Source organism: Loxodonta africana, unplaced genomic scaffold (genome assembly GCF_030014295.1).
Source record: "Loxodonta africana isolate mLoxAfr1 unplaced genomic scaffold, mLoxAfr1.hap2 scaffold_41, whole genome shotgun sequence".
In the NCBI taxonomy this organism is placed as follows: domain Eukaryota; kingdom Metazoa; phylum Chordata; class Mammalia; order Proboscidea; family Elephantidae; genus Loxodonta; species Loxodonta africana.
The window spans coordinates 2,284,417-2,310,304 of NW_026975124.1; the positions used below are offsets into that span (position 1 = coordinate 2,284,417).

The following is a 25,888-nucleotide window of genomic DNA, read 5'->3' on the forward strand; positions in this document are numbered from 1 at the left end:
AACGGCTAGGTTGAAGGAACTTCCATTGAGAAAGAGTTGAGTTCCAAAATTCATGTGTAAAGTCATTTACATCAACTGTTAAAGTTGTATGTTTAGATTCAAGTGATTACTGAGGTGTGTTATGATCTTGAACAGAGTTCTGGGGACTATACAGGCAGACTCTGCATGCCCTTCTCCTGCACATCCATTCCATCTCCCTTGGAGCCCAGACATCATGTTATCAATTAAACCCCTCCCACGCTGGTGGTGTACTGTTTAAGAGCTACGGCTGCTAACCAAAAGGTCATCAGTTCAAATCCACCAGGCGCTCCTTGGAAAGTCTATGGCACAGTTCTGCTCTGCCCTATAGGGCCACTATGAGTTGGAATAGACACAGTGGCAATGGGTTTTTAACGGGTATGAGGTAACTGTTCAGTGCTTAAAGACGTACCAAAAGCAACCACTAACACAAAAGTATAGTAAAAGGTTCTTATTTCAGAGTAGCAAAACCTTAGTTTCTAACACAGTGGTGAATTAGGGTGGACTGTGGATCAAGAGGAGCTCTGGTGGCATAGTGGTTAAGAGCTCAGCTGCTAACCAAAAGGTCAGCAGTTCGAATCCACCAACTAGTCCTTGGAAACTCTATGGAATAGTTCTATTCTATGCTATAGGGTCTCTATGAGTTCGAATCAACTAGGGTCTCTATGAGTTGGAATCAACTTGATGGTGACAAGTTTGGTTTGGTGGGTGTCATGGATTGAATTATGACCCTAAAAAATGTGTGTCTCAACTTGGTTAGGCCATGATTCCCACTATTGTGTAGTTGTCCTCCATTTTGTGATTGTAATTTTACTTTAAGAGGATTAGGGTGGGATTGATTGTAACACCACCCTCACTCAGGTCACCTTTCCCTGGGGTGTGGCCTGCACCACCTTTTATCTCTCCAGAGATAAAACGAAAGGGAAGCAAGCAGAGAGTTGGGGGCCTCAGACTATCAAGAAAGCAGCACGAGGAGCAGAGCATGTCCTCTGGACCCAAGGTCCCTGCACCTGAAAAGCTCCTTGACCATGGGAAGGTTAAGGACAAGGACCTTCTTCCAGAGCCGAAAGAGAGAGAAAGCTTTCCCTTAGAGCTGATGCCTTGAATGTGGACTATTAGCCTACTTCAATGTGAGGTATTACATTTCTCTTGGTTAAAGCCATCCACTCATGGTATTTCTGTTACGGCAGCACTAGATGATGAAGACAGTGGGTCAAGGTGGAAGGGGTGGATGAAGGACAAAAAAAGAAAAATGGACAACAAGAGAAATATAAGAATTCAGAGAACTGTGAAAATTTAATTCCTGAATATACTTTCTTTCTCCTCCCTATAACTGGAAGGACTTTTCTCATATACAGCATATATAAGTAAATCCTGGCAATATTTAAAACACTTAGATTTTTGTAAAACTCATTCTCTGAAAACTCATGGTGGCCCCATTAATTTCTGGCTTAAAAACAACTCAGAACTAAAAAGAAGCATAAATAAATAAATAAAGGCACTGCTGTCATTTGCGGGTGATGTTCTTTTCCTGCTATCCACAACCCACACACTCGGGTTAATTTTCCAGGGTCAGTGTTCATAGACCATCCTCTTTCTCTTACCCACCACCCTTAATTATTTAGAAAAGGCAGGGCCAGTCAGTGCTCCAAACATCAAGTTTTCTCTCCAAAATGCCAACTCACACTTGGGGAGCAGGCTACATTCTCAGCTGTCAGCACTTCCACTAGCCCCTGCAGATAAGGAATGTGTCTCCACTGAACTGTTCATTGTAATTAAAAAAAAAAAAAAAAAAGTAAAAAACTGTTTCTAAAAAAAAAAAAACCAGGCATTTCCCCATTACTCACCCACCCCACTCTCCCACACCCAGTGCTCCCCTCACCACACACACACTCAAATATTTCATACCAAGGGTATGTCCCAAGCACGGGGTCTGGCTCCGCTCTTCTTTTACACCCCTTGGAGGCCTCTGGACAAACCATACCTTTGGTTGGCAATTCCCTGAACCCTGCCTATTCAAGCTGGCACTTATTCAAAAAGGCAGGTGAGTCTTCAAGTCAGGTTTTTAAAAGGAGTTTAAGAGGTGCCAGGTGATATGCCTACTCATCCTCAAATTTCTCAAAGGTAATAATTTCTTCAGATGTTTACAATGTCTCAACTATGGGTTAATTAAATCCCTTAGGATGGTGGGCATAGGAAAATCCTCCATCTCAATGCCCCCAATTTCGAAAAAAAAAGAGGGGAATCTCCAAAATTACAAATTTCAATTTCTACATACTTGATTGAACTAAGGAGTAAGTTCCTCACATGTGTTATTCTTGGTCTGAGTCCTGGTGGTGCAGTGGGTAAGAGCTAAGCTGCTAACCAAAAGGTCTGCTGTTTGAATTCACCAGCTGCTCCTTAGAAACCGTATGGGGTAGTTCTACTCAGTCCTATAGGGTTGCTAAGAGTTAGAATTCACTGGATGGCAACTGGTTTGTTTGCTTTTCAATCTTTGGCTGAAAGGTGGACTTTGTTATCAATTTATTAAATCAACTGGTAATTTGCTGGATATTTCTCATACAGGAACTTATGATGTCTTCAAATCCAGCTAATCAGGTTTAGGGAGAGAGAAACTTCTCTACCTTAGCTTCCCTGCCACTCCCACACCTTTTTCATTGATTTCCATGCCCTGTTTAAGTAACATCACTCATCACTTCTCACTGTCTAGGTTATCTGAGCCAATTCATGGCAGTCAATTCCACCTGAGCCCTAGGATACCCTCATTTACATACTCTGCCCTGTTCCTTCACCAATGGCTGACCTCACATCTCCCCCTGAATGTCTACTAGGCATCTCAAACTTAATGTGGTTCAAATAAAAATTCTTCGTCCAAGTGTCTTATCTACCTCCCAGTCTTCCTTATCTCAGCAAATGTTCTCACTATCCTCTGGGTTGTTCAGGACAAAAACCTAGAAATCATCCTTGATTTCTCTCCTTTATTCAAATCTTGCATCCAATCCATTGACATATTCTGGACTCTTGGCACTACCTTAACATAAATCCTGACTCTATCCACTTCTCACTACCTCCACCATCATCTCTTGGTTAAAACTGGACTCCATGCACCGATCTTCCCTCTTACAATCTACATAACAGCATCATTTCAGTGGCTTCTCATGGCAATTAGGAAAAATTCCCAAATCCTTCCCATGGTCTTTCATGATGCGGGGCTTGCTCACTATACTAACCTCATTTCCTAACAGTCTTCCCTCGGTTCACTCCACACTAGCCATGACTTATTTCCTGAGCTTCCTCAAACATGCCAAAACACTTGGTTATTTAAGGGCCTCAGAAACAACTCTTTCCTTTATTGGCAATATCCTCCCTCCAGAACTTCATACAGCTATTCTCTCCTTTGATATAGGTCAGTTATCTCCTCAAATATCCTGCTCCCATAAGCCTTTACTATTAATCTAAAACAGCTCACCCCACTCATTCCCTCACATGCAACTCTGTCTTATTTTCAAAATATTTAGCTCTCCTTGACATTTTTTGTTAATTATTACCTGTATTTTTTCTGGTTGAGAATATATGCAGCAAAACATACACCAACTCAACAGTTTCTACCCGTACAATTTAATAACACTGGCTACATTCTTGAAGTTGTGCAACCATTCTTACCCTCCTTTTCTGAGTTGTTCCTCTGTCATTAACATAAACCCACTGCTCCTTAAGGTTCCTATCTAATCTTTTCAGTAGCTGTTGTCAATCTGATGCCATGTAGACAGTTCTTAAAAGAGCATATGCTCAAGGTAGACCATTTTTATTAGTTAAGTAAGCTAATGTTCTGGAGCCCTCATGGCACAGTGGTTAAGTGATACGGTAGCCAAGCTAAAGAAGAGCAGTTTGAATCCACCACCTGCACCTTGGAAACTCTATGGGGCAGTGCTATTCTGTCTTACAGAGTCTCTGAGTTGGAATCAACAGCAACAGTTTCGTTTTTTCTTTTTCATACTTCGGTTTTAAGATGATTCAAGGGAATGCTTTTGGTGTAATGTTTAAAGATTATCTCACGGCAATAGTTTCAGGAGTTCATTCACCCTCAGTGGCTCCAAAAAGTCTAGGGTTCATTTGAAATTCTGTTCTGCATTTTCCCCCTTTTGATCAGGGCTTTTCTATGGACTCTTTGATCAAAATGTTCAGCGACAGTAGCCGGGAACCTTCTGGTTCTTCTGGTCTCATGGCATGCTAGATGTTCTTTTAAAAAACATGAGTGGATGCTGAAGGTTATCAAATACTTATTTTATTACACCTATTAATATAATCACATTTATTTTTCCTGTACATATGGTAAATTATACTGATTCATTTTCGAATGTTAAACTAACCTTGAATTCTTGGGATAGACCCAACTTGGTCATAATATATTCTTCTTTAGAGTATTGCTGCATTTGTTTTGCCTATTTATTTTTATATTTTGCATCTATGTTCATCAGTGACATTGGCCTGTAATTTTCCCATCTTCTGCTGCTCTTGTCAGGTTTTGGTATCAATATTCATCCTAGAAGCTTTATAAAATGAGTTTGGGTATATATTTCCTTTTATATTGAAGAATTTGTGAAATATTTCTTGAATATTTGGCAGAATTTGCAGGAAAAGCCATCTGATATGAAGTTTTCTTTTTGAGAATAGTTTGAGCTCTAATTCAATTCTATTAACAGTTGTGGAATTACTTTTGCTTCCTGTTTCTTCTTGAATCGTTGTTATTAACTTACATGGTATGATACGTTTGCCTACTTTACCTAAATTTGCAAATTTATTGGCTAATACGGTTCATAACATTCTCACATTATCTTTATGTTCCGCAAGATCTGTAGTCATTTTCTTTCTAATTCCTGATATTCGTTTTTTATATCTTCATTCTTTTTCACTTGATCAATCTTGCCTAAAGTTTGTCAATTTTACTAGCATTTTCTAAGAATCAACTTTAGTCTTTGTTGCTCGTCTGTTGCATGTATTCAATCATTAATAGAAACAAAAATTCCTATGAATGTTTGTTTCTGGTTTTTTCCCAACATTTTGAATGGATGTTTAACTCACTTATTTTTCAAGATTTGTTCTTTCCAATTATATTTTTAAGGCTATAAGTTTCCTATATTATATTGTCTGTACTGCACAAATTTTTATATGCACTATGTTCATAATTGTTCACTTCAAAATGTATTCTAATTTTCATTATGATGTCTTTTTTGACTCATAGTATTTTAAAATATCTGAGCACATGGAGATTTTGTATTTTAATTTTCTAAGATGGTTTTTTTTTTTTTAATTATGGTGTACTTACATAAAAAAATGGAGATTTTGTATTTTCATTTTCTAAGATGGTTTTTTCTTTTTTAATTATGGTGTACTTACATAGTATCCTCTATATTATTGCAGACTCTTGAAATTTGTTGAGACTTGCTTTATAACACAGTATACAGTTAATTTTTATACACACTATGTATGTGCATGAGATGAATGTATATTCTTTCATGGTTAGATAATACACACACATACACATATATCAATTTGGTATTTTTTTACATGTTAAATCTTCTGTATCCTTGATAATTTATGGACTTCTATGTTTCTGAGGGGTGTGTTAAAAATCTATTATGATGCATGATGTCAAAAGGAGCCCCAGTAGTGCAGTGGTTAAGCACTCAGCTCTTAAACCTTTTGATTTGATCCACCAACTACTCCACAGGAGAAAGATATGACCGTTCCCTTCCATAAAGATTACAGCCTTGGAAACCTTTGGAGAAGTTCTACTCCACCCTATAGTCACTATGAGTCAGAATTGACTCAACAGCACACAAGAAAAAATGTATGATGTGATGGAAACTCAGAAGTACGAAGCTAAAAAGAATTGGTCCTACCTCCAGGGTCAAAGGATGAAGGACAGAGAAAACAGCAGAGACATCCAAAAGCTTGGAAAAAGGGCTGAGAGGACAATGGTTGGTGGTTTAAGGGCTTTGAAGGGCTACCATATATACTGAGGAATCTGAAGTGCAATGTTCTTGCCTAAGGATGAAGACATGCTCATAAAGATCCTGACAAAGCTTTAGGCTTGCACCTCTGGCTGATCTTTGGGCTCCATGGGGGCAGGAAGTGAAGGCTAGGGCAGAGTTTTAGGCACTCTTGCTTAGCATTGAAAGAACGTGCCAGTTCAGAGCCAATCTGCAAAGACTGGGATAATGTTACTTTTTCTTTTTGGCTACAAGCATTTAAAGAAAGCACTGTCAGGTCATGAACTGACTGCTGAGATAACAGAACAGAACTTCAGTGTCCACACATGAGAAGACATACAATCTTTGCAGAAATAGTTTGGAAACATCACTAAGCAAATGGATGACTGGCCCTCAACAATTAAAAAAAAAAAAAAAGCAAACCCTAATGACAGGAGGGAATCTGATTTCCAGAGTTACATTATAATATTTAAGATATCCAGTTTGCAACACACTATTCTAAGTCATAAAAAGAAAAAAGAAAAGGATGGTTCATTTGTTAAGAAGAAAGAAAGAAGAGAAATGAACAGAAAGCATCCCTAAGGAAACACAGATATTGGGATTACTAGACAAAGATTTTAAACCAATTGTCTTAAATTTCCTCAAAGAGCTAAACAAACCATAGACACACACACAAAAAAAGGAAACCAAGAGAAGAATGTATGAACAAGTAGAAAACATTAATAAAGAAATATTATACAAAAGAACCAAATAGAAATTATAGAGCTGAAAAGTTGAATAGCTGAAATAAAAATTTCATTAGAGGAGCTCAACAGCAGATTTAAGCAAGAAAACAGGAAAATGTAAACTTGAAAAAGCACAACTGAAATTGTTCTAACTGAGGAGCATAAAGGAAAAAGAATGAAGAAAATGAATAGAGCCTAAGGGACCTGCGGGACAACATCAAGCATACCAATATACTCATTAAGGGAGTCCCAGAAAGGAAAGAAAGATGAAAGGACAGAAAGAATATTTGAAAGCATAATGACTGGAAGTTTCCCAAATGTCATCTAGATATCCAAGAAGCTCAATAAACTCAAAGGACAGTAAATACATAGATATCCACAGACAGACATAATCAAAATGTCAAAAGACGAAGACAGAAGCTTGAAAGCAGCAACAGATAAGTGACCCCTAATGTACAAGAGAGTCTCAACAAGTTTAACTGTTGATTTTTCATCAGAAACCATTGAGACAAGAAAATAGTCGAATGATGTATTTAAGGTACTGGAAAAAAAATACAGAAACAAAACTATGAACCAAGATGTCAATATCTAGCAAAACTATCTTTCAAAAATGAAGGTGAAATTAAGACATGCCCAGATACACAAAACCTGAGGGAGTATGTTAGCAGCAGAACTGCCTTATGAGAAATGCTACAGGGAATCATCCTGGCTGGCACGGAAGGACACTAGACAGTAACTTGAAGCCATAAAAAGAAACGAAGACTCCGTAAAGGTAACTACTTAGATAAAACAAAGTCAGTAATATTTTTATATCACGCCTCTCTTTTTTTCATATATGATTTAAAGCACAAATGCATAAAAATACTTACACATCTCTCTTAATGGACACACAATGTATAAAGATGCAATTTTTGTAACAGCAACGTAAGTAGGGGAGGCAACTGAGCTGAATAAAAGCAGAATGTTGTATACTGTTGAAGCTAAATTTGTATTAATTAAAAGAAGATTGTTATAAACATAAGATATTAATTGTAATCCTCATGGTCACCACTAAGAAGTTAAAAAATATAAGGAAAGGAAATAAGGAGAGGATCAAAATTGTACACTTGAAAAAAATCAGTCAAACACAAAAGTGGACGGTAGTGAAGAAAATGAGAAACAAAATACATATATGACCTACTACAAAGTAGAAGACATAAGTCCTTCCTTATCATTAATCGCTTTAAATTTAAATAGATTAAATTCACAATTGGGATCATTAAAGTTGTGTGTCAACTTTGTTGGACCATGATTCTCAGTGCTTTGGCAGTTATGATGTAGTTTAGCAGTCGTATAACGATGCAATCATTTCCATGATGAGATGTGATATAATGTGATTACCTCCATGATGGGATCTGCTGTGAGTAGCCAATCAGATCTAAGGGAGTTTCCTCGGGAGTGTGGACTGCATCCAATATAGGTGGACTTTCTGGCAAGGCTCTTGAGCTTTTGCTCACTCGGAATCCTGCAGCTGGCTCCTCTTCATCTGATCTCAAGTTTTTGGGACTTGAACTCTCAGCTTACCTTCCAATTTTGGGATTCACCAGCCTCCGCAGTCTGTGAGCCGCGGCCTGCCAGCTTACCTGCCGATTTTGAGATCTGTCAGCCTTTGCAGCCTGTGAGCCACAGACCTGTTGTATGACCTGCAGATCTTGAGTTCTGCAGTCCCTGCATCTATGTGAGTCAGGAGAAGCCACCACCCTGACCCATGGACTTGAGATTTACCAGCCTCTACAGCCTCGTGAGCCATTTTCTTGATATAAAGCTATTTATATATAAATATATATATATATATATATATATATATATATATATATATATACACACACCTCACTGGTTTTGTTTCTCTAGAGAACCCAGCCTAAGATACCAATTAAAAGACAAACATTGGCAGAATGCATAAAAAAATCATTCGATTGCTATCAAGCTGATCTGACTCATGGTGACCCCTCCCCTCATGTGTGTCAGAGTAGTACTGACACACAAGTGTGTCAGTTCAATGGCTAATTTTTCAAAAGTAGATCACCAAGCCTTTCTTCCAAAGTGCCTCTGGGTGGACTCAAACCTCCAACATTTTGGTTAGCAGCTGAATGCATTAACCGTTTGTACCTCCCAAGGACTACAACATGTATCTATGTTTATTTCTGTATTACTTCTCTTTATACTATATACATACATACACACATACACACACATACCTACACACACACATAGACATCCATGAGTGGTTCATACAGATGCTTTGGACTTAGACTAGCAGGGCTCTATTAATTATTGATAGAAAAGTACTGATACCAGTTATAAATGCGTATTTGTCCATTTCCCCTTTCAGATTTATTAGTTTTTGTATTTTGGAGCGCTGTTGTTAGACACGTACACATTTAGGAGTGTTGTATCTTTTTGGAGAATTGAACCTTTATTATGTTATGTCCCTACTTATTCCCAATAATACTCCTTTTTCTGAAGTATAATTTGTCTGATATTAATACAGCCACTGCAGTAGAACTGGATAATTTTCAACCATTTCAATAGGTAGCATAAGATCAAGAACTGATGGTATAAAAGGAAGAAATCGAAGCTGCATTGAAGGCATTGGTGAGAAACTATCCTCTCTCCACCATCTTCACTAACTCTGACACCAACTGTCCCTCACACAGCACTCCCTACTTCTCTGCTGGGTTCAATAACTCATTGCAATGGCCACACAGAACTCATAGTCCATATTCATGATTATGGGGTTTATTAGGGAAGTAACAGTTATAGCTCAGGCTCAACGACACTCAGAATACAGTTCTTCTATCAGGACAGCCTCTTCCCTCCTGTGCTCATAGGCGTGCCTCTGCCTGGCCTTGGGCCGGCCTCTCTCCAAAGGCACTCAGCTTTCCTTCTCCATGGGCCATCATCTCCTATAGCCAGGTCCCTGTTGCTCGGTCTCTCCTGCCATGGCATCTTACCATCTTCACGGTTACAGCTTCCTCTCTCTATCTCAGTCTCCTGCTTCTAGGAGCTTCTCAGTGCAGGGATCTCAGGTCCATAATATACGCTCGGCTCTTGGCTGTTCTTCCTTGATGGGAGTTGAATCCTCCTCTTTGCTCTGGAACTGGTTCTCTTTGAAGGGAAAATAAACAATCCCCTTGGTGAGCCACAATTACCCTATGACACAGTCCTGCCCAAGCACGAGGGTGGATGTTATAAGACCATGGCTAGAAAGGCCACACAAAGTAAACAATCACATCACAGTACCTTGGACTCATTTTTCAAGTGAAGTACCAAAAATCCCATACAAACAGATTGGTAAAGAATATAATCAACAGCAAGAACATTTTCATACTTATGTTTTCTGTATTTGGAAGAAATCTATAGCACTATTCTTATTTTGCCAATTCAAAGGGATCACAGAGATTAGTGGTAGATGTTGCAGTACCAGAAAACTCTCTGGTGAAACAGTCTCTGAGCAGTCTTACAAACATGGATATTCCACCAGAGTCAAAAGAATGACGTTACATATCATCAAAGAGAACATTTCAAGATCTAGCCTGAAGTACAATGTTGCCACTGATAGGCTAAAATCCATACACTTACAAGGAAGACTAGTTTATACGACTATTCAAATTTATGTACCAACCACTAATGCCAAAAATAAAGAAATTGAAGATTTTAAACAACTTCTGCAGCCTGAAATTGATCAAACATGCAATCAAGATGCATTGATAATTACTGGTCATTAGAATGTTAAAGTTGGAAACAAAGAAGGAAAAGTAGTTGGAAAATACAGCATCGCTGAAATAAATGACGCCAGAAATCTCACGAAAGAATTTTGCAAGACCAGTGACTCATCCACTGCAAATATTTTTTTTCACCAACATAAACGGCAGCTATACACGTGGACTTTACCAGATGGAATACACAGGAATCAAACTGACTACATCTGTGGAAAGAGAAGATGGGAAAACTCATATCATCAGTCAGAACAAGGCCAGGGATCGATAGTGAAACAGACTGTCAATTGCTCATATGGGAGTTCAAGTTGAAACTGAAGAAAATTAGAATAAGTCAATAGGGGCCAAAGTATGACCTTGAGTATATCTCACCTGTATTTAGAGACCACCTCAAGAACACATTTTACGTGTTGAACACTAACGACTGAAGACCAGACGAGTTGTGGAATGACATCAAGGACATCACACATGAAGAAAGCAAGAGATCCTTTAAAAGACAGGAAAGAAAGAAAAGACCAAAACGGATGTCGGAAGAAACTCTGAACGTTGCTCTTGAATGTCGAGTAGCTAAAGTGAAAGGAAGAAATGATGAAGTTTTGAGTATTGAGACACCGCCAGTGATCCCTCTTACAAAAAAGACCAGAAAAAACAAGTGAAGCGATTATATTTATGACAAGCTAGGAGCCCTGAACATCAAAGGTAAAGTTAGAAAATGGACTCAGAGGCAGGGGGAGGGAGAGACTATTCAGAAGTGGAGAGGAGTTACTGGACCTGAATAGCCAGGAACCCTCAGGCACCGTTCCCTGGAGCGACTGCAGTGGGGCTGGCAGTAGCGCTCCACAGGCGTTTAGCTCGGGGAAGGACAGCAAGTTGCACAGACTACTCACACCTCCAGAACAAGAGAAGAACAGCACTCTCAGCAAAAGCTAATTACTTGTGTTTATTTTACTACGCCCCCAACCCCCAAGCCGGCTTCAGTGGCTGTCAACTTCCCTGGGCCTGAGATAGGCCCTGGTACCACTCTGAGCCATTTTTCCATCCTTGAAGAAGGTATAAGTTCACAACTGGGGGAAAGATAATCTGCCAGCTCAATTAAGCTGGGGAGCTCAGGACAGAAGCAGCTCTTGTTCAGGCACAAACAGTCCATGGGCTTTGAATACCTTTCACCCCAGCATGGACCTGTGTGGGCCCATTTCAGGAGAATAGGCCCTTGTTGCCAGACTGCAACTGTTTCAGCTGAACGGTGGAAACATGGGTGTTTGATGTATGACACTGCTTTGCCTATTAAACAGGGTCTTCACCTACCCACATCAGGGGCCTAAGGACTGGTGGCTCCACCCACAATACCTAGCCACCTGTGACAGGGCTCCAAGGATAAGTAGTACCGCCCAGAACTTACAACCAAAAGCATTGGGTACCCGTCGCCCTTCTGCAGAACCCACCCGTGTACTCTACAGAACAGGGATGCACTTTCCTCACAGACACTCAGAGCACAGCTGTCAGACCCCTGCCTTGATCAGAGCCTGACCCCCTACTGCAGCCAGATACTTCTGCCTACACCAATAACCCCTGCCCCTCTAAGACTGTAGGACAGAGCCTGTACCTTACACTTTATGACCAACTACCTGGGCACCTGAGTTGAATGCATACAAGAAAAGTAAATGAACTCCTAGGCTCATATACCTGGTAACAGTGCTAGCCATCTGGTGATAGTACATTAGAGCTTCAAAGGTGAAAATAATCAACATAGCACACTCAAGCAGCTTATTTGGGAATACCAAAACTAAACAAAGCAAGAAGCTAGGATACAAAAAGCAAGCATAAAATAAACTAATACAATAACTTATAGATTGCTCAGAGACAACAGTCAATATCAAATCACATAAAGAGGCAGACACGGGGGCAGGACCAAGATGGCTGACTAGGTAGAAGATTCCGCTTATCCCTCTTGAAACAAAGACTCGAAAAAACAAGTGAACTGATTACATAAAGGACAATCTACAAACCCTGACCATCAAACACAGAACTAAGGAGTTGACCTGAGTGACGGGGGAGCGAAAGCCACGCTGCAGCAGGGACCGCTTCCAGAGCCAGTGTCCCACGCCGCAGCCTTGAGCCCTCGCGGTTTCCTGGTGTCAGAGTGGTGGGGCTGATTGTGGTTTACTGAGACAGGGAAGAACAGATATAGGCCTAACCCTCAGGACCAACCTCAGAGGGGACCCAGGCAGCACACGCAGACTCCACACAGACGCGGCTGACAGGGAAACGAAAATCTATAGGGAAGCAGCAACTGGTTTTGGAGCCTGGAGTGCAGCGTCTCAGAAAGGAAACCCTGGTGCTGGGCTTTGGACTAAGTGTGGGGGAGCAGATTGTGGCTTCCTGAGACGGTGTGAGCATGGATGCAGCCCTAACCCTCTGGGACAGTCTCAGCAGGGATCCAGCCAGCACACACGAGCGACACAATGCTCTGGAATCTCAGAAAAAACAGTTCTCACCAAACAACATAAGTAACTTTGTATATTTTGCCAGGCTACTCTCTTCTATATATCTGATTCCACCCCTCATTGCCCCAGCCAGCTTCATTAACATTGGAATTCTCTGTGCCAGAGAGTGAAGTGCACTGCTGAATTTTTTTTCTTCTTTCTTTTCTAACCCATTCTCCTGGCCTGAGAAAAGCAGCATTTAACCATCAAAGAAAAAATCCTTCCCTGACTTCCCTAAACTGAAATAACAGTACAGAATCAGCTCCATCCAGGCATTAAGAGACCCATAGTCTTTGGCTTTCACCCTACAGGTAACTAGGTGGCTATTACAATGTAAAGGCAATTCTGATAGAGATCTGACCATAATTGTTTTAGCTCAGCAGTGGAAAGGCAAGTTTTGGAGGTCAGATACCTCTCTACCTATTAAACAGAGCCCTCGCTGATCCGCACCAGCGAACTGAGGGCTGAGACTCCACCCACATCACCTAGCCACCTGCTAGAGGGGTCTGAGAATAGTGACGCCTACCCAAGCATTGGGTGCCTAAGATACAGCTGCAAAGCCCACCCACCAGAGCACTCTAGAGAATAGAGCCACACCTACCTCACTGACACTTGAAGGAAGACTGTCAGCATCCTGCCCTCCTCGAAATGTGACCCCATGCCACTAATAGAAACTGGTGCATACAACCATCACCACTACTCCTCTAAGATAATAGGTGAGAGCCTACACCACACACTAGGTGACCAGCTATCAGGACACCCGAGCTGATTCTATTCAAGAATAGTGAATGGACTCATACACTTATATACCTGGTAACAGCTCAGGCAAGCTGGTAACAGGACATAAGTGATTCAAAAGCTACATCAATCACGATACCACAATCTAGTAGCCCATCTGGGTGTATTGTAACAAAACAAAATAAGAAGATAAGACTCAGTGAGCAAATATAAAAGAAAATATTACAATATCTTATAGATGGCTCAGAGACAGCAGTCGACATCAAATCACATGAAGAAGCAGACCATGATTGCTTCTACAAACCCCCAAATCAAAGAATCAAAATCATTCCCAGATGTAGATACATTCCTAGAATTGCCAAATGTAGAATATAAAAAAATTATATACAGAATGCTTCAAGACATCAGGAATGACCTCACAAATGAAATAAGGCAATCTACAGAAAACACCAAGGAATACGCGGATAAAGCAGTTGAAGATATCCAAAAGATTATTCAACAACATAGTGAAAAAATTAATAAGCTGTAAGAATCCATAGAGAGACAGCATTCAGAAATCCAAAAGATTAACAATAAAGTCACAGAATCAGACAACTCAATAGGAAGTCAGAGGAGCAGAATCGAGGAACTGGAATGCAGAGTGGGGGAGCTGGAGGATAAGGCAATTGACACAAATATAGTTGAAGAAAAATCAAATAGAATTTAAAACTATGAAGAAACCCTAAGAATCATGGGGGACTCTATCAAGAATAATTTGCGTGTGATTGGAGTTCCAGAACAGGGAGGGATAACAGAAAATACAGAGAGAACAGTGGAAGATCTGATGGCAGAAAAATTCCCTGGCATTGTGAAAGATGAAAAGATATCTACCCAAGATGCTCATCGAACCTCATACAAAATAGATCCCAAAAGAAAATCACCAAGACATGTCATCAAACCTGCCAAAACCAAAGATAAAGAGAAATTTCAGAAGCACCCAAGGATAAACGAAAAGTTACCTACAAAGGAGAATCAATAAGTTTGCACTATTCGGCAGAAACCATGCAGGCAAGAAGACAATGGGATAACATATATAGAGCACTGAAAGAGGAAAAACTGTCAGCGAACAATCCTATATCCAGCAAAATTCTAAAACATGAAGGTGAAATTAAGATATTTACAGATAAACACAAGCTTAGAGAATTTGCAAAAACCAAACCAAAACTGCAAGAATTACTAAAGGAAATTCTTTGGTCAGAAAATCAATAATATCAGATACCAACACAACACAAGGTCACAGAACAAAACATCCTGATATCAACCCAGATAGGGAAATCACAAAAACAAAATAAGATTAATTAAAAAAATTGCTCAAAACAGGGAATCATTGATGTGATTATGTAAAAGATTACGATAGTGAAAAAAGAGGGACTAAATACAGGAGGCTTAGAAATTACATATGGAGAGGAAACCAAGGCAATACAGGGCGAAACAACTTAGGTTTTTACTTACTCAAACCAGGGTAAATACTAAGGTAACCACAACAAGGTCTAACAATTCCATACTTCAAAATAAAAACCAAGATAAATATAACGACTCACCAAAATAAATTCAACTACTATAAAAAGGAGGAACACACATTCTACAAAGAAAAACTCAGCACAAAAAAGTAAATGGAAAATGAAATTGTCAAAAACAGGCATCAAAATCACAGCACTAAACTCATACTTATCTATAATTACACTTAATGTAAATGGACTAAATTCACCAATAAAGAGACAGAAAGTTGCAGACTGGATAAAAAACACGATCAGTCTGTATGCTTCCTAAAAGAGACACGCTTTAGAGTTAAGAGACACAAATAAACCAAAACTGAAAGGATGGATAAAAATATATCAAGCAAACAACAATCAAAAAAGAGCAGGTGAGGCAATATTAATTTCCAACAAAATAGACTTTAAAATTAAATCCACCACAAAGGATAAAGAAGGACACTACATAAAGATTAAAGGGACAATTTACCAGGTACATATAACCGTATTAAATATTTATGCACCCAATGATAGGGCCGCAACATTCATAAAACAAATGTTAACAGAATTAAAAAGTGAGATAGACACCTCCACAATTGTAGCAGGAGACTTCAACACAACACTCTTGGTGAAGGATAGGAAATGCAGTAAGAAGCTCAACAGAGACACGGAAGATCTAAGTGCTACAATTAAACAACTTCACTTCATAGACTTATACAGAACACTCCACCCAACAGCTGCAAACTATAATTTCTTTTCTAGTGCACATGAAACATTCTCTAGAACAGATCACATATTAGGTCATAAAACAAGCCTTTGCAGAACCCAAAACATTGAAATTATTACAAAACATCTTCTCTGAACAAAAGACCATAAAAGTAAAAATCAATAACAGAAAAACCAGGGAAAAGAAATCAAATGCTTGGAAACTGCACAATACCCTGCTCAAAAAAGACTGGGTTATGGAAGACCTTAAGGAGGGAATAAAGAAATTCACAGAATTCAATAAGACTGAAAACACTTCCTGTGAAAACATTTGGGACATGGTGAAAGCAGTGCTCAGAGGTCAATTTATATCAACAAAGGCACACATATTAAAGAAGAGCCAAAATGAAAGAACTGTCCCTACAACTTGAACAAACAGAAAGAGAGCAACAAAAGGAACTGTCAGGCACCAGAAGAAAGCAAAAAATGAAAACTACAGCAAAATTAAATGAATTAGAGAACAGAAAAATAATTGAAAGAGTTAACAAGGCCAAAAACTGCTTCTTTGAAAAAATTAACAAAATTGATAAACCACTGGCCAGACTGACTAAAGAAATACAGGAAAAGAAACCAATAACCCAAATAAGAAATGGGATGGGCCATATCACAACAGATCCAACTGAAATTAAAACAATCATATCAGATTACTACAAAAATTGTATTCTAACAAATTTGAAAACCTAGAAAAAAATGGATGAATTCCTAGAAACACACTACCTACCTAAACTAACACAAACTGAAGTAGAACAACTAAATAGACCCATAACAAAAAAAGAGATTGAAAAGGTAATCAAAACACTCCCAACAAAAAAAAAGCCCTGGCCCTGATGGCTTCACTGCAAAGTTCTACCAAACTTTCAGGGAAGACTTACCACTACTGCTGAAGGTATTTCAAAGCATAGAAAAGGACGGAATACTACCTAACTCCTTCTATGAAGCCAGCATAACCCTGATACCAAAACCAGCTAAAGACAACACAAAAAAAGAAAATTACAGACCTATATCCCTCATGAACATAGATGCAAAAATCCTCAAGAAAATTCTAGCCAATAGAATTCAACAACATATCAAAAAAAAATAATCCACCATAACCAAGTAGGATTTATACCAGGTATGCAAGGTTGGTTCAATATTAGAAAAACAATTAATGTAATCCACCACATAAAAAAAGGACAAGAACCACATAATTTTATCAATTGATACAGAAAAGGCATTTGACAAAGTCCAACACCCACTCATGATAAAAACTCTCAGCAAAATAGGAATAGAAGGAAAATTCCTCAACATAATAAAGGGTATTGATACAAAGCCAATACCCAGCATCATCCTAAATGGAGAGAGCCTGAAAGCATTTCCCTTGAGAACGGCAAACAGACAAGGATCCCCTTTATCACTGCTCTTATTCAGCATTGTGCTAGAGGTCCTAGCCAGAGCAACTGGGCTAGACAAAGAAATAAAGGGCATCCAGATTGGTAAGGAAGAAATAAAATTATCTCTATTTCCAAAGACATTATCTTATACACAGAAAACCCTGAGGAATCCTCAAGAAAACTAATAGAAGGGTTCAGCAAAGTTTCAGATTACAATACAAACACACAAAATCAGTTGGATTCCTCTATATCAACAAAAAGAACATTGAAGAGGAAATCATCAAATGAATACCATTCACAGCAGCCCCCAAGAAGATAAAATACTTAGGAATAAACCTTACCAAAAATGTAAAAGAGCTATACCAAGAAAACTACAAGGTACTACTGCAAAAAAAACAAAAGGGACCTACGTAATTGGAAAAACATATCTTGCTCGTGGATAGGAAGACAACATTGTAAAATTGTCCATTCTATCAAAAGCCATCTATAGATACAATGCACTTCCGATCCAAATTCCAATGACATTTTTTAAACAGATGGAGAAACAAATCACCAACTTCATATGGAAGGGAAAGAAGTCGCGGATAAGTAAAGCATTACTAAAAAAGAACAAAGTGGGAGGACTCACTCTGCCTGATATTAGAACAAATTATACTGTCACAGCAGTCAAAACAGCCTGGTACTGGTACAGCAACAGACACATAGACCAATGGAACAATATTGAGAATCCAGATATAAATCCATCCACATATGAGCAGCTGATATTTGACAAAGGCCCAGTGTCAGTTAATTGGGGAGAAGACAGTCTTTTTAACAAAAGGTGCTGGCGTAACTGTATAGCCACCTCCGAAAAATGAAACAGGACCCCTACCACACACCATGCACAAAAACTAACTCCAAATGGATCAAAGACCTAAACATAAAATATAAAACGATAAAGATCATGGAAGAAAAAATAGGGACAACATTAGGAGACCTAATACATGGCATAAACAGAATACAAAACATTACTAAAAATGACGAAGAGAAACCAGATAACTGGGAGCTCCTAAAAATCAAACACCTATGCTCATCTAAAGACTTCGCCAAAAGAGTAAAAAGACCACCTACAGACTAGGAATAAGTTTTCAGCTAAGACATCTCCACCCGGTGCCTGATCTCTAAAACCTACATGACTCTGCTAAAACTCAACCACAAAAAGACAAACAACCCAATTAAAAAATGGGCAAAGGATATGAACAGGCACTTCACTAAAGAAGACATTCAGGCAGCTAACAGATACATAAGGAAATGCTCTCGATCATTAGCCATTAGAGGAATGCAAATCAAAACTACAATGAGATTCCATCTCACTCCAACAAGGCTGGCATTAATCTAAAACACACAAAAAAATAAATGTTGGAGAGGCTGTGGAGAGACTGGAACACTTACACTCTGCTGGTGGGAATGTAAAATGGTATACAACCACGTTGGAAATCAATTTGGTGCTTCCTTAAAAAGCTAGAAATAGAACTACCATACAACCCAGCAATCCCACTCCTCAGAATATATCCTAGAGAAATAAGAGCCTTTACACAAATAGATATATGCACTTCCACGTTTACTGCAGCACTGTTTACAATAGCAAAAAGATGGAACCAACCAAGGTGCCCATCAATGGATGAATGGATAAATAAATTATGGTATATTCACACAATGGAATACTGCACATCAACAAAGAACAGTGACGAATCTGTGAAACACTTCATAACATGGAGAAACCTGGAAGGCATTATGCTGAATGAAATTAGTAGCAAAAGGTCAAATATTGTATAAGATCACTATTATAAGATCTTGAGAAATAGTTTAAACTAAGAAGAACATATTCCTTTGTTGTTATGAGGAGGGGAGGGAGGGAGGGTAGGAGAGGGATATTTACTAAAGAGATAGACAAGAACTACTTTCGGTGAATGGAAGAACAACACTCAACACAGTGGAGGTCAGCACAACTGGACTAAACCAAAGCAAAGAAGTTTCCTGAATAAACTGAATGCTTCGAAGGTCAGCAAAGCAGGGGCAGGGGTTTGGGGACCATGGTTTTAGGGGACATCTAAGTCAACTGGCATAATAAAATCTATTAAGAAAACATTCTGCATCCCACTTTGAAGAGTGGCATCTGGGATCTTAAATGCTAGCAAGCAGCCATCTCAGATGCATCAATGATTCTCAACCCATCCGGATCAAGGGAGAATGGAGAACACCAAGAACATAAGATAATAACGAGCCCAAGAAACAGAAAGGACTACATGAACTAGAGACTACATCATCCTGAGATCAGAAGAACTAGACAGTGCCGGGCCACAACCAATGACTGCCCTGACGGGGAACATAACAGAGATCCCTTGAGGGAGCAGGAGAACAGTGGGATGCAGACCCCAAATTCTCATAAAAAGACCAGACTTAATGGTCTGACTGAGACTGGAAGGACCCCAGTGATCATGGCCCCCACACCTTCCGTTTACCCACTACGGGAACCATCCCCAAAGCCAGTTCATCAGACATGGGTTGGACTAGACAATGGGTTGGAGAGGGATGCTGGTGAGGCATGAGCTACTTGGTTTGGGTGGACACTTGAGACTATGTTGGCATCTCCTGCCTGGAAGGGAGATGGGTGGGTAGAGGGGCTTAGAAACTGGCAAAATGGTCACGGAAAGAAAGAGTGGAAGGAGGTAGTGGGCTGTCCCACTGGGGGGAAAGTAATTGGGAATATGTAACAAGTTGTGTATAAGTTTTTATGTGAGAGACTGGCTTGATTTGTAAACTTTCACTTAAAACACAATAAAAATTATTAAAATAAAAAAAAAAAGAAGCTGACCCATGATTGCTTCAACAAGCTCTCAGAACTAAGACTCAAGGAATCTTCTCGATGAAGGTGCAATCCTGGAATTACCGGATACAGAATACAAAAGATTAATATACAGAACTCTCAAAGATATCAGGAAGGAAATGAGGCAAAATACAGAACAAGCCAAGGAACACAAAGATAAAGCAGCTGAAGAAATTAAAAAGGTTACTCAAGCACATAATTAAAAATTTAATAAGCTGCAAGAAACCATAGAGAGACTGCAAGCAGAAATTCAGAAGATTAACAATAAAATTACAGAGTTAGAAAACTCAATAGAAAGTAAGAAGAGCACAACTGAAGAACTGGAAGGCAGAATTACTGAGATAGAAGATAAAACTCTTGGGACCAATATATTTGAAAAGAATTTTAAATGAAGAAATCCAAAGATAAAAGATAAAAGAATTTTAAATGAAGAAATCCAAAGAATCATGTGGGACTTTATCAAGAGAAATAACTATGAGTGATTGCAGTACCAGAACAGGGAGGGCTAACAGAAAATACACAGGGAACTGTTGAAGATTTGTTGGCAGAAAACTTCCCTGATATCATGAAAGATGCTCATCAAATTCCACATAAGGTGATCTCAAAAGAAAGTGACCGAGACATATAATAATCAAACTTGCCAAAATCAAACATAAAGAGAATTTTAAGAGAGGCTAGGGATAAAGGAAGTCACCAAAAACGGAGAGTAGATAATAATAAACTTGGACTACTCAGCAGAAATCATGGAGGCAAGAAGGCAATGGGATGACTTATACAAAATATTGAAGGAAAAAAATTGCCAACCAGGAATCAAACCATAACCCTGGCCCTCTGGCCTTAGCCCTCTAACTCTAGTCCCAAAGCCCCTAAGACCCTAACCCCTTAGGTCCTAACCCCTAAGGCCCTAAACTCTAACCCTAACCCAAACTCTAACCCCTATACCCTAAACCCTAAACCCTAACACCTAACCCCTAACCACCCTAACCTTAACGACCCTAACCCTAACCCTCAAACCCTAACCCTCTAATGCTAACCTGAAACCCTAACCCTCTAACTCTAACCCTCTAACCCTAGCCCTCTAATCCTAGCCCTAAACCTAACCCCAACCCCCAAACCCAATGCCAAACCCTAAACCTCAAATCCCTAGCCCTAAACCTAAGAATGAGTCTAAGCCTAACCCTATCACTTAACCCTAAACCGTAAACCGTAACACTTAAAACCCTAACACACAAAACCCTAACACCCTTAGCCCTAACACATTCAACCCTAACACCCTAAATGACAAAACCCTAAACACTAACACCCTTAACCCCAACCCCTAAACCCTAAACTTAAACGCTAAACCATCTAACCCTCTAACCCTAGTACCCTAACACTAAACCCTAAACCCTAACCCCAGCCCCCAGCCCTAACCCTCACTCTAAGCCTTAAACCCTAAACCTTAAGTCCTAAACCCTAGGCTCTAAGCCCTAAGCCCTAAACCCTAAGTCCTAAAACCCTAAACTCTAAGCCTTAAGCCCTAAACATAACCCTCTAACCCTAAACCCTAAAACCTTACCCCAGACCCATCCCACACCCCTAAACCTGAACCCCTAAACCCTAGCCCTAACCCCTAACCCTAAACCTCTAAACCATACCCCTAATCTTCTAACTCTAAACCTCCAACCCTAACCCTCTAACCCTAACTATCTAACCCTAACCTCAACACCAACCCCAACCTCTGAACCCTGAAACCCTAACCCCCTAACCCTAAGCCTCTGAACCCTAAGCCTAAACCCTCTAACCCTAAACCCTGACCTTCACCCCCTCACACCCTCACCTTCTCACTCCCTCACTCTATAATCTTCTCAACCTCTAACCCCCTCACCCTCTAACTCCCTCAATCTCTAACCCCAAACCTCTAACACCCACCCTCTTACCCCAAACCACATATCCCAAACAAACCCAACACCAACCCCAACCCTAAACCTAAATCCTGACCCCTAAAACCTAGCCCAAACCCTACCGACTAAACCCCAAAACCCTAAAACCCCAAAACTGTAAACCCCAAACTGCAACCCCTAACACCTAACCTGTAAATCCAAACTCTAACCTCAAACCCTAAACCTAACCCTAACACCTAACCCCAACCGAAAAACCCTAACCCAAACCCTAACAACCCTAACCCTAACATCCCTAACCCCAAAACCCTAACCCCAACCCCTAACAACCAGAACTCTAACAACCCTAACCCTAACATCCCGAACCTCAAACCCTAACCCTTTTTGTTAGCAGCCGTAGCACTTAACCACTAGCCACCAGGGTTTCCATGAGCAGTCACAGGAATAGACATATGCACACCCGTGTTCACTGCGACATTATTCACAGTAGCAAAAAGATGGAAACAACCTAAGTGCTCGTCCACAGAGGAATGGATAAACAAACTACGGTACATACACACAGTGGAACACTACACGACAATGAAGACCAATGATGAATCTCCGAAACATCTCACACCATGGATGAATCTGGAGCGCATCATGCTGACTAAGTCAATCACAAAACGACATATACACTAAGAGACCACTATCATAAAAACTCATGAAAACATTTACACACAGAAACAATCCTTGATGTTCACCAGGCAGACGGAGAGTGGGTAGAGAAAAGCTAACTAAACAATAACCAAAAAAAACAAACCCACCGCCGTCGAGTCGATTCCAGCTCATAGAGACCCTATAGGACAGATTAGAACTGCCCCATAGAGTTTCCAAGGAGCACCTGGTGGATTCGAACTGCAGACCTTTGGTTAGCACTGGTGGGTCTTAACCACTATGCCATCAGGGTTTCCAACCAAACGACAGATACGTGGTAACTCTGGTGAAGGAAGAGACGGTACACAAGACTGGGAATCAACCTCAGCCTCACTCTAACCCTAACCATAACCCTAAACCACTTGTGCCCTAGCCTAGTAACCCCAGCCCTAACCCCAACCCCCAGCCACCTAAAACCTATACCCCTCAACCTAACTCCCAAACCTCTAACCCCCCAACCTGAACCCCTAACACCAAACCCTAACCCCTAACCCTAATCCTCTAACCCTTCTGCATCTCTGGGCCTCTCGACTCTCCGTCTATTTTCTCCCTCCAAATCCTACTAACACTCAGTGGAATTTTGAAGTTTCAGCTGTGCTTTGCTTCTTGTTGTCTCCACCGGTCCCATCAAGGCACTGCATCATTTATTTGCTCTGCTTCACTATTGAGTTCCAAAACCATGGCTTAGAATCACCTGACACTGAACCTCAGCGATTCGGCGCAAGGCCGCGAGAGGGCGTGCGCACCGCCGGTTCTGTTCTGCCCACCAGACACTCCGAGCATGGGAACCTCCTGGACCTAAGACGGGACGAACTGGGTACCGCTCCAGTGGCGACAGCAGAAGCTTTTCTTCCCGAGGGACCCAACGCCCCAGGGCGCTCTCTCAATACTCCCATTAATGCTATGATTATCCTAACCCACTCCTTCTGCGAGACCTAGTGGGTCCTTGACCAGGCCCAGCCTTCACGACCCGCACCCCCCTGCCGTGGTCATGTACAGGAACCTGCAGGGCCGCGCCCTCCCCGCCCAAGCTCTGCCCCTCCACACCCTGATGCCCTGCAGGCCTCTACTAGGTCCCCGCCCAGGGGAGAGTTGTCGCCCCGCACGGGGGGGGGGCCACGAGGAAACATTCGGAAACCACTCCCCAGGCACGAAGCTGACTGCCCATATTGAGACCGTGTGAGCAGGGCTGCCCCGCCGACTGGAGCCTGCAGGGCATCACTCACGTTTGTCAGCTTCTCACCGCCCTCTGGGCTCAGGGTCCCAGAGCAGCCAATCCCCCCCGGGGGGGGGCGGTCCGTCCGCAGGGGCTGGAAGATTGGGTTGGTGCCCATGGCCGGAGCGCTTAAAACCCTTACAAGCCCTCATAAACCGTCAGCTCCAGACCTTCAAATGTCAGCCCGAGAGACACCTAATCTCCAACCTAAAAAAAAAACCACACCTGTTGCCATCGAGTCAATTCTGACTCATAGCGACCCTATAGGACAGAGTAGAACTGCCCCACAGAGTTTCCAAGGAGCGCCTGGTGGATTCAAACTGCCAACCTTTTGGCTAGCAGCCTTAGCACTTAACCACTACACCACCAGGGTAACCCACTGCCACCAGGGTAGAGGCTCCAAATCCCGCCAGTTTGAGGAACCCTCAAATCCCCTCAGCACCAGAGACCGCGTCCACAGCGACCCGTACACAGCGCCGCACAAACGTTTAAGTTAACAAACAACATGGGCGCTCAGGACCCCTTCCTGCTACCCCCACCCCCGCCACCCAGAGGGGGAGCGGGACCCGGCACCCACACTGTTAACAGACACTGAATCGCTGCTGCTTCCACAAGGAGTAGGATCCCCGCGCTGCTCCACAGATTCCCAGGACCCCTTCCTTTCCAGGTGGGGCCGGGGCCGCGCCGACGCCCCAGCCCCGAGAGTAGACCAGCCGGGCGCGGGCGCGGGCGCGGGGTGCCTCAGCCTCCCAGGCACAGCGCCCAAAACAGTAAGGGGCAGCGGGGCCTTGGGCGGGGGATCGCTCTCTCCCCGCCCCTGGCACCCTACGGAGTCTGGTGGGGGTGGGACGACGAACGGGGGCGAGTGCCCCGTCCTCAGTCTGGAGTCTCACCCCCCCCCCGGGCGAACTCTGGGCCTTGGTTTCCCCCCCTGGCACAGGGAGCAGGTGGCGGGCGGGGGGGGGAAGGAGCCCATCCCCCAGCTTGGCCCGCAAACCCGCCCCGGGCAGAGGAGGGACCTGGGCGCAGCCCTGGACACGGCCTTTCTCCCCAAGCCCTTCAAGCCCCCAGGCCCGAGGGCACTCCGCAGCTGGATCCCGCGGCTGGACCCCCCCCCCCGCCACAAATCCATGGGGATGAAATTTCGCAGACCAGCTGCGTCTCCCGGGCCAGAGGCTCCCTGTCGCAGCCCCTAGAGTGGCTGCGTCCGCCCGGCCCCGTGCCGCGTCCGCCCCAGGGGATCACTCGGGACGGGGTACGCCGGAGGGGGCGATGCCAGCTGCTAACCCAACGTCCGGACTCCCCAACCTCTGGAGCCCACGGGCTGCTGGGACTGGGAACCGCCCTCCTGGCGCCTTCCCTCGACACCTTCGAGGGGCCGGGCTTGTTCAGTCTGGGAGCGGGTCCCTCCACCCACCTGCCCCAGTTTCCTACCTTTCAGAAACCACGGCACGGAAAGCAGCACGAACACCGTCCGCTCTAAGGCGCGCCATCCGGCATGGGCCCCTCACCACCCGTCCCAGCGCTTCCGGGAGTAACTGGCTGGACGGCGAGGAACATGGCTGCCGGCCCCGCCCAGCGGCCCGGGTGTGGGGCGGGCTTGGGGGGGTTGGGCCTCCAGAGGGGAGGGTGGGGTCTAGAAGCAAGGACAACGCCAAGGTGTGCGGGGTGAGGAGAGGGGAGACGTCAGGAGAGGGCCCTCTCTCCTGCAGAGTTAAGTATTGGAGATGCAACGGTTAAGTGCTTGGCCAACCGAAGGGGTTGAAAAGATCTGGAGATGGGCTCCCATAAAGATTCTAACCAAACAAAATCCGAACCAGTTGCTGTTGAATCAATTCCGACTCATAGTGACCCTATAGGGCAGAGTAGAAC

At 42.2% G+C, this 25,888-nt stretch overlaps 1 long non-coding RNA gene across 1 annotated transcript in view; it reads right to left on the reverse strand.

The window, feature by feature from the left end:
* LOC135229580 (uncharacterized) overlaps positions 1-25,562 on the reverse strand; it is a 42,265-nt gene extending 16,703 nt beyond the window's left edge. The window contains exon 1 of the long non-coding RNA XR_010320268.1: positions 25,451-25,562. This is a non-coding gene — a long non-coding RNA (uncharacterized LOC135229580). The remainder of the gene's footprint in view (positions 1-25,450) is intronic.
* Positions 25,563-25,888: the final 326 nt, after the last annotated feature.